This window comes from Dicentrarchus labrax, unplaced genomic scaffold, assembly GCF_905237075.1.
Source record: "Dicentrarchus labrax unplaced genomic scaffold, dlabrax2021, whole genome shotgun sequence".
Lineage (NCBI taxonomy): Eukaryota > Metazoa > Chordata > Actinopteri > Moronidae > Dicentrarchus > Dicentrarchus labrax.
Window position 1 is genome coordinate 27893819 of NW_026136713.1, and position 9630 is coordinate 27903448.

The following is a 9630-nucleotide window of genomic DNA, read 5'->3' on the forward strand; positions in this document are numbered from 1 at the left end:
AGAAAGAAACGAGTTAATGGAAGAAACTGGAATTATGATACCAATATATAAAATACTGCACTTTAGCAACTGAATTACAACAATTTATTTTTGAGTTGGGTCTAATTCATAGGAATGAGTGACTCAGAATGATGTTAGCTTACTTCTTTTAAAACATGTTAGGATTTACAGTGGACAGTTGGTGCAATATAATGTCATAAGACAGCTGGAGGGGATTAAAACATACTTAGACATTAGGACATTTAAGACATTACAAGTACAGAAATATACAGCTTATAGGGTGGACGGGATGTTGAATTGACAAGTGCAACATGAACTGTAACAATGGGTGAGATATGTTTGTAATGTGGATGGTCATTGACAGAAAAGAGGTAAAGAGAAAAGGCAATGTGAAGGTGGGACACCATAGTGCAGGGTCCATCCCGGAGGTATCATTATAACAAATTATTTCCAATTATTTCCAACCCTCTGATAATGACGTCAGCTGGCAAATTCAGGTCTGTTCGGTCTTCATTGTCCTGCATGAACAGTTTGGCTTGCAGCATGACAAAATCAGACTCATCATGCAGCTAGCTGCCCACTGAGAACAAGCAGACATAATAAAAAGAATTTGCAAGAGAAAAGATGCTCAGTCCAACATAAAATAAATGTAGTGTCATTAACTGTAGTGGCTATTTGTCCATAGTCCAGTTCAAACAAAGTTGAAATCAAAAGGCCAATGACGCTCCTTTGGGCTACACTGCACAGGAAAAATAGTTCATACAGCAATGTGTTTTTCACTTGTGGTTTATTTATCCATTGGATCAAAGAACAAAAGAAAAATCATAGCTCTCCTCTCTGTTAAAAAACTGACTACCCGCAGAAGAATAAGGTATTAAAATAAAAATGGAAAGAACTGCCAATAGACAATACAATAATGAATTAAATAATTATCAGTTTAACAGGTTAATAACTGGTCTAACATGGTATGTTCTTGACTCAATCTGATGTCCTATTGAGACATCGTTTAACACTGTTAACAACACTAGCAACAGACACATGCAGAGTCATGGTTAATATGACCTTTCACACGTAGTTGGCAGCCTTTATCATAATGATGGTGACAGAGCCGAGAGCGGACAAAAAGCCAAACAGAAACATGGAGGTGTTCAAAGCCGAGGGTAAACATGTCACAAATGGGTTGTGAGCCCAGTGGGAGAGCCAGGGTGAGCTTCTGATTGCTTTCATTATTTCCTCTCAAATCAAAATGTCAACCAGCATGAAGAAAGCGGTCCCACTGTGTTCACTGATAATTAGAGGATCCATTTTCCTGTTTCACATAAAGCGAGCTCTCTGGAATCAAAAAGATTGGCCGAGCAAGAAGACTCAAGCTTGTTTATCACTCTGTGTCTCGCTTCTTCCTTCAGACCTCTTTTTTTTCCTTTTCTATTCACCATTTTAGAAAGGCTTTGCTGCTGTAATATGAGGCAATGTGTCTATATAGTTCTTGATATATTTAACTTATCTGGATGTGGTTATTTCTGTGGTGCTTCCGCGCTTTATGAAGATCACTTGTCAGTCAAACAGTGTGGGCGATACTGCAACATTTTCTCTGGATTAAGTTTCAGATTCTGACATACACAACCCTTTGAACAGGTGTCTGAATTGAAAACACATGAAGTAAAAGCTGCACATTCATATGGCACTTTTCCAAAGTGCTTTAAAACCATTAATGAATGAATCCAGTAGAAGAGGATGAAAGGGAATGTAAAAACAGAGGGGGGAGACAGACATGAACACTGAGAAGAAACAGCATAGACAAACAATTTTACAGAAGGATGTGTCGATTTGATGTGTCGATGATTTTAAGATGAAACGGACACTGCTAGTCTGAGACACGGCGGTCAGATCTGTTTTGTTTTAAAACATAAGAGGTTTTATTCTTATAGTTTTTGACATCTGAAACCCGGCAAAAAAATCAGGTCAAGATCAACTGATCATGTTTAAATTTGTAAATGTGAAGTCTAGAGTCATGAGCGTGTCAACTCAGCTGCTTCAGATCAGCTAATCTTGCACATTCTGGCCGTAGCTAACCTATCTTGCAGAGCCTGATGTCCTGTAGCTATGCTCAGGAGGGAATGAGGAGCAGTGTGCAGCTGGCTGTTGGCATAAATGGTGGAAACACACTTGGTCACTTATTATATATATACCACCCTATTTCCCCCATCTTCTCTTTATTTATGTATCACCTTTCAAAAACGGGTTTACAAAGTGCTTTTACAGGGTAAAAGCAACACAGAACAGAACACTAAGGACCATAGCAGCATCAGTACCAATATATAGAATAAAACAGTAAACATTTTAAAACATAGCAGTAAATAAAAAGACAACACAATTGAAAGATAACCACAGTGAATAAAAGGTTAAAAGGGTCACAGGACGGCAAGACTATCAAAGTGTGTTTTTACTTTCTTTTACTTTAAGAAGAGACTTAAAAGAGGTAATAGAATTCCTGATATCCTCTGGGAGGCTGATACACAGTTTGGGAGCTCTGATGGCAAACGCTCTGTCACCTTTGTTTTTTTATCTTAATTTGGAAACCACCAGGAGAGCTGCATTTGAGGACCTCAGGGGCCGTGGAGGCACGTGGGGGATTAAAAGGTCAGAGATCTAGCTTGGGGCCAGCCCATTACGTGCCTTAAAAGTGATAATTAAAGAGATAAAGAATGTATTCTAAAACTGACAGGCAGCCAGTGCAGAGAAGAAAGGATAGGTGTAATGTGCTCTCTTTTTCCGGTACTTGCATTTTGAATCAGCTGTAAGGAGGAGAGAGACTGCTGCAGAAGGAGAAAAGGGAGTTGCAATAATCTAAACAAGATTTTTGGTTGAGAGAAATGGCTTAATCTTGCAGATTTTCCTTAGTTGAAAGAACCATGACTGTGTGACAGATTTAATGTGGCTGCTCAAGGAGAGGTTGCTGTGAAGTAATGAAACTGGAGTTTCTTATTTCAGTGTTGGATGAGTCAGTACCAAAAAGTCTTTTTTGAGTGTAGTTAGAGGAAGTCCAGGGTCATCCATTTATGGAGGTCCTTGAGAAAGTTTACAAGTGAATGAATTTAATTTAAGTTATTGGGGTACATCTGGGTGTCATCTGCATGAAAACGGATATTATTTTGTGTGATCTTATTTGGTATCCTAATGGCAGCAAATGATAAATAAAATCGGGCGAAGCACAGAACCCTGAAGAACCCCACAATGCAGCATAGAGGTTGAAAACTTGGATTCTCCAATACCAACAGAGAAAGTCCTGTCAATGAGGTAGAACTTACACCTAGAGACGTAAGCAGCTGCTGTCACTCTGTGTCTGTGCTGTAAACACAGAGTTCAATGAAGCTTTCACAGTCACTACAAGCACCAGGGCCAGCTCTAGCCCATTTGGTGCCCTAGGTGAGATTACCCCCCAAAAAAAAAAAAAAGAATACCATCATACAATTGAATGACAACCTCTGAACCATCTGAACACTCACAACAGTTTATTTGAACAACAACAATGAATTTTCAAGTCACTCTTTCCAGCATGTTTCAACTAAATTTCAAGTAAATTCCACACGCCTGGACTTCCTTGCAGCAAAGGCATCTATTGTGTCATTAAATGACACCTGCCTAGACACCTCACGGTTTATGCTCATCAGTGCAAGTCCATTTAAACGCTCCTGAGACATGGTGGATCTCAGGTATGAGCTTCAATTTGGAGAAGCTCCTCTCTGCAGCAGCAACTTTCACTGGAATGGTGACAGCAATCCTCAGGGCCACCCACACATTTGGATACATTTCCTTCAGTTTCCTCTCCTGTAAGAAGCTGAAAAGTTCAAAGGTGGTCATTTTACCTTTTGGCAATTCTGGGAAACTCTGCAGTTCCTGTGCCAGTTCCTTCCAGTCCAGGTCTGACTGCCCATTACAGCTTAGGGTGTTGCTGAGTGTTTTACACTGTTTTCTTATCTCTTCCTTGGGCAGGTCAGGGAAGTTGACAAGTACACCAAAGTTCTTCTCAACTTCACCCAAAGTCTTAAATCTTTCCTGCAGTGACACAATGGAGACGTCCACCACCACATTGAAAAAGGAAATTTCCATTTTCCTCGGTGCATCTGTTATTTCCTAGTCAGGAGCCTCAAAGGAGAACTGTCTCTTTGCTGTTCTCAACCTCTTCTGCTTAAGAACAGCTTCCACATTCATCTTCTCACACATTTCTTTAGCTGACACTTGGGCAGAAGCAAATCCAGTGTCTCTGTAGCTGATAAGAGAGGCTTCAGTTTTCCTCAGAAGATTGACTGCAACATCCATCTGCATTGTCTCCGATTGTAATAATTTGCTGACATGCTGAATTTTAGTCAGGATGTCATGCCATACCACAGTACAGATTGAGAAGCGATAAGATCCAACCTCTTCAGCCAAAGATTGTGCCTCGATTTTTATGGCTGGATATGTGGCGTCGTCCCTCACCTCCATAAGTGCATCCCTGACTTCTGCAGCCTTGTATCTCACAGCCTCTACACTGTTGATACGACTCTCCCATCTAGTATCTGACCAGGATTTCAGGGTTGTGGTCACATGTTTTTTTAAGATAGACCTGGTGGCATTTGCAGAGCTTTTTGCTGCATCAGCTACCACCAGATTCACTGTGTGTGCTCTGCATGGCACAAATAAAGCTCTGGGATTTTTTTCAAGAAGTCTGGCTTGGACACCTTTCCTCTTCCCTTTCACATTGGCACCATTGTCATAAGACTGCCCTCTGCAGTCTTCAAATGGGATGCTGAGCTCTTCAAGTCTCCTTAGGATGAGGGTTGAAAGGTTTTCTCCAGTGGACTCTTCTGCCTCAGGGAACCCCATAAAATGTTCTTTTATTTGTGGGGTGTCCTCAACTGCAACAAGTCGAATGATGACCGACAGTTGCTCTTTATGGCTTAAATCAGGGGTGCAATCCAAAATGATTGAGAAGTATTTGTTTTGTTGAATTTCTTTGACTATAGCTTCCAGGAGCTTTCCACCAATGCAATCAATAAGTTAATTTTGAATATTTTTTCCTAAGTAGGATGTACACTTAACTTGTTCCACATCAGCAACATGCTGCTTCAATACAGGATCAAATTTGGCCATGAGCTCTACTTCTTTTAGGAAGTTGCCATTTTTTGGTTCATGAAGTGTGTCTGTGCTTCCCCTGAGACCAATATTTCACTCTGCCAATGACTGTATGATGGCCACCAACCTGGTCAGGACATCACGCCACCTCCTCCTTTCAGCCTCTATTAGTGCCATTTCAGCATTTCAGATCTATTGTTTGGCCCTTGTCAAGACGAAGCTCAAGTTCTTTCCATGAGGTCATGTGCTTACAATGATCCATGACTTTTTAGTATGTCGCTGCAGTTTTTCCAGTCATCGAGTCCATCATTGATGAGTCTAAGTTTTCTGTGAGAACAGCTTGCAACAGAAGCAGTATAAACTGTTGTTTTTGATGGAATATACCATCCAGCTTCTCTCGATCCTTTCTCCACTGATTAATTGTCTGTAGAAGTAGTGGTGATGGCAACTTCTCCCATCTTCTCTTTTTAGAAATTCAAAGTCTGATGTTAGCTGATATGGCTCTGACTAACTCTACCCTCACCTTATCAGACAGGGATGGCCAGTCAGCAGGGTCCAAAGGTGCTGCCTTGTGTCCTTCAGGATGTGTTGACTGGGTGTCATCAGACTGTTGAACAGTGCATGCTGTGCTTGTTCCTTCACCTGCGAGCAAATCAAACACATATGCAAATATAGATATTAATCCTTCAGTAAGGTCACACATTGATTTACAAATAACAGCACATCAGGCAATAAACACATCTGAAGCATAAATTATGAATAACCATAGTATTGTTCAGTAATTTGACTGCAGCTGTAACATGCAATTACATAACTCACCTGCTTCAAACTGACTTTCAGAGGTGGTTGATGTGGTAGCGCCTCACTTGTAGCTGTATTCAGACAAAAGTACATCCATACTGTTAAGTTTGTTGTGTCATTCTACTTCATTAAATAAATTAGTTAAGGTTTGATATAAAGTAGATACTGTACAAATAAACTTCATTTTATTTGCCTAAAACCTAAATTTACTGTAATTGCTAACAAGCTTGTACCTTTCAGTCACAACAACAACAATAATGATAATAATAATCATAACAACAACAACAACAACAACAACATAGCAGTGCGTAAGAGACACCAAACAATTGGCTAAACTTACATGCTTCAGAGAGTGGTGTGGATGTTGCATCAGCAGGCCCCTCTCCAGCAGCTGTTAGGAGCGTCTGGAAATATTTTTGAGCGCATCTAGGCAGATATAGAGTAGATTCACTTATTACTGTACAAGTTGTTGTAGTACATCACAGACTCTGGCTTTGCCTTCGCCCCACTAAAGGTGACCACACGTCACGTGACTCAGCACCACAAGTGAGAAACATGTCATTGTTTATCAGTTTCTTTAATTTGTTAATATTTATTATTTTCAAGACAGAACACGAAGGGAGGGCGCCAATGGGCATCGAAAATTATTTGGTTTTTTTGTTTTTTCTCCCTCGAGGGTGACTGGCGGCGCACCTCCAGCAGATGGCGCTCTAGGCGACCGCCTATATCGCCTACGCCTAGAGCCGGCCCTGACAAGCACATTCACAGCTGTTTGTAAATGTTTCGGTGTGGTATGTGTTGTGACATTAGCTAAGTTAGCATCTCAGAAAGGCCAAGCTAACCAGCCAAGAGCAGCTCTTTTGAGATTCTGCTTGAAATATTTTCCACTGAAGCGTTCACATTGGCTAGAACCACATTTATGGCCATTTGTAAAATGTTCTGTGTAGTACCTGTGTTTTAACGTTAGCCAAGCCACCAGCTCAAAGAGGCTCATTCAACTGTGTCAGTGTCAGGCTACAGCGAAGTAGCAGGCCACAGTCTGTAGAGTCGTACAGAAGCTGCTGCCACATACGTCACTGCCTCCAGCTCAGCAAATAGTGAAATTCCATTGCAATAGCCAAGTTTCAACCTATAGAGAGAGGTTGATATGCATATTTCTAACACAATATGTAGAATTCCAATACTTTGTGCTAAAATGTCAAGATTTGGACCTGAATCAATCCATAGCATTACTAATTACCTACAGGTGTACATAGGTTTTCCCCTCCCCCCCTTTGTTTGAGTATTGCTTTTTAGTCCACGCATCTGTGTTCAGAACTGTTTTAGTGTCCACACATTTACTTTTGCCAGGTGCTTTTTGAATATGAGTAACTGTTTCCACTGAACTAAAACTATTATCATGGATGTATTATGAGAATTTGATAGTGGACTACAAAATGGCGCCCATCCAAGTGGCTCATGGGGCTCGTATGACAATCTTGATTTGTGTCCAATATGTATGTCAGGAAAGGTTTTTCTTTTTTTCCATCTTCACAGTTAGTATGTGCCATTCTGTTCTCTCTTTATAGACATTTAGCAAGAGATAAGATAATGAAATATTTTCCTCCTTAAACATTGTTATTATCACATTCACGTTGCTTATTTCGTCCACCTGGTGATTATAAATCTAATATTAACCCTCCTTTTAGTTTTAGTCTCCACAAACTCCTGAGGAAGACATCTGGCTCTTTAGCTGCTAAATGTTCCACTGTCACTAGTTGCTGGTCTCTAACTGTGTCTGTTGCTTGGTGCTGGCCTGCTCGTGTACAGTGGGTTTTTAGAGCTGTGGCTGAAAACAACACTAATGAGAGCAGTAAGACTAAATTAAAGCCATAAACTTCCGGGGCGGACTAACAGTAGGCAGAGAGGCCAGAGATAGCGCTGAGGGGAACTGCGGGTGATAATGCTCTAATCCATTGTTAATTTAAAAATATTGATTAGATGTGCTTTAAAATCAACATGCAGCCACAGTGGAGCTGCAGTGAAAATGTTCAATAGAGGGAATTCAGTAGGGAATAGATTTGAGTTGAAGGGATGAGGTGTGAATATCTTTTTTCAATAAGGAAGTGAAGGAAGTAAAACCGAACATTTTAAATATCACATTTAAATTATTGTTGCAGGCTAAATGTTTTCAGATTTAAATCAATACAGGACTGGTGCTGGGCTGCCCCCGGGGAATGAATTTAATATATGTGCATGAAGCGCTGAGCAGTGTGCCTGCCCGGCAAACCTCGCACTTTGTCGCAGTTTGTAATAATTTTAAATACAGAGCAACCAGCATGAAAGAAACAAATGTGTTTAATGTGTGCTTCATCCAGTAATTCCCAGACAGTTTAAAGGAGCAGCTCTGTGGCGAACCCCGACACATGTGTCTGTGTGTTTGCTTCATTATTCGTTATTCCCCAGGCTGCTGCTGTAAATACAGTATGGGTGCCGTCTTAGAGGGGCTTCAAGTGATCTGTGATCTCTACTGGACCAGCAGGAATTACCACAGCATCATTAGAACAACAGAATAGTCTCCTACACAAATGAGACAGCTAATAAGCAGAGATGCAACAGAAACGTTTAGCGAGTATGAGGAAATGTTAAATACTGGAATAGCAAAACAGTTTTTTATTGTTTTTTGGCTTGTGAATAAGGCTTTTTGGCCTGAATCGTTTTGTTACCACCATTCTCTGTTGTAACAAAGGCACTTCAAGGTTTGGCTGTACAGTTGGCGTAATGCTGAGCAGTATGAGTTGTGCCTCTGAGCTTTTGCTGCCGGTGCTTTTCAGCTCTGGAAACCACCTGTTTTAGAAACAGGCTTTCAGATTCAGTAACATTTAAGGCATTTAAAAAAAAAATGTTTTAACAAAATAGCTTTTATTAATGTCATGTTTTCCTGATCTTTCTTTTTTTATATTTGTGTTTGATAATAGTGTTTTGACCTTAACTAAAGGAAATATATGTGTGTTTTGCTATAAAAAAAGCCACAATTGAAAAAAAGGACTTGTTTTAAGCTAGCTTCCTACCCATGTTTTTTTTTTATAAATAATTCATTATCTTTTTTTTTCTGCTCTGTCCCACTTCTTTCAGCCAGTTGTGTTGTGTCTTTATTGATTGGTTTCTTGATTGGTGCATATAAATAAATATTACTATTGTCTATTACATGCAGCTGGTAGGCTTATTAGACCAGAAAATGGGACACTCTCTTTCCAAACCAGAGCAGAAAGTAGCTTTGACTTGAATCTCTGCACCTGGCCCACAGGTGCAGGTTTATGTGAATATATTGTACCTTTTTTATTTTATTTCACAGAGCTCAGGAGCGTTGTACCATAGATTCAAAACCAAAGAGAACTTTCCCATAGGTTAGAAACAGCAGGTGTTGTGTGCAATTGTCTTAGACACACTGTGATATACGGCAATACAAATTCGGCTCAATTTTTCATGTGACGAGAAAAAAGTGTTTGGCCTCCTTCTCCAAATCATACACAGAGGACTAATGGTGAAAACTTGATCATGGCAGCACATTAGCACTATTGGGGCAGTGCCCCACAAATGTGTGGAGATGTGTTCAAGCTGTGGAGGGTGAGGACCATACATTTCTCCAGAAAAAGAGAATTAATTCACACATATTTTTTGCTTTGACATCTACTAATTATCCTTTCAAAATACCCCAAAACTTTTATGTGAAAG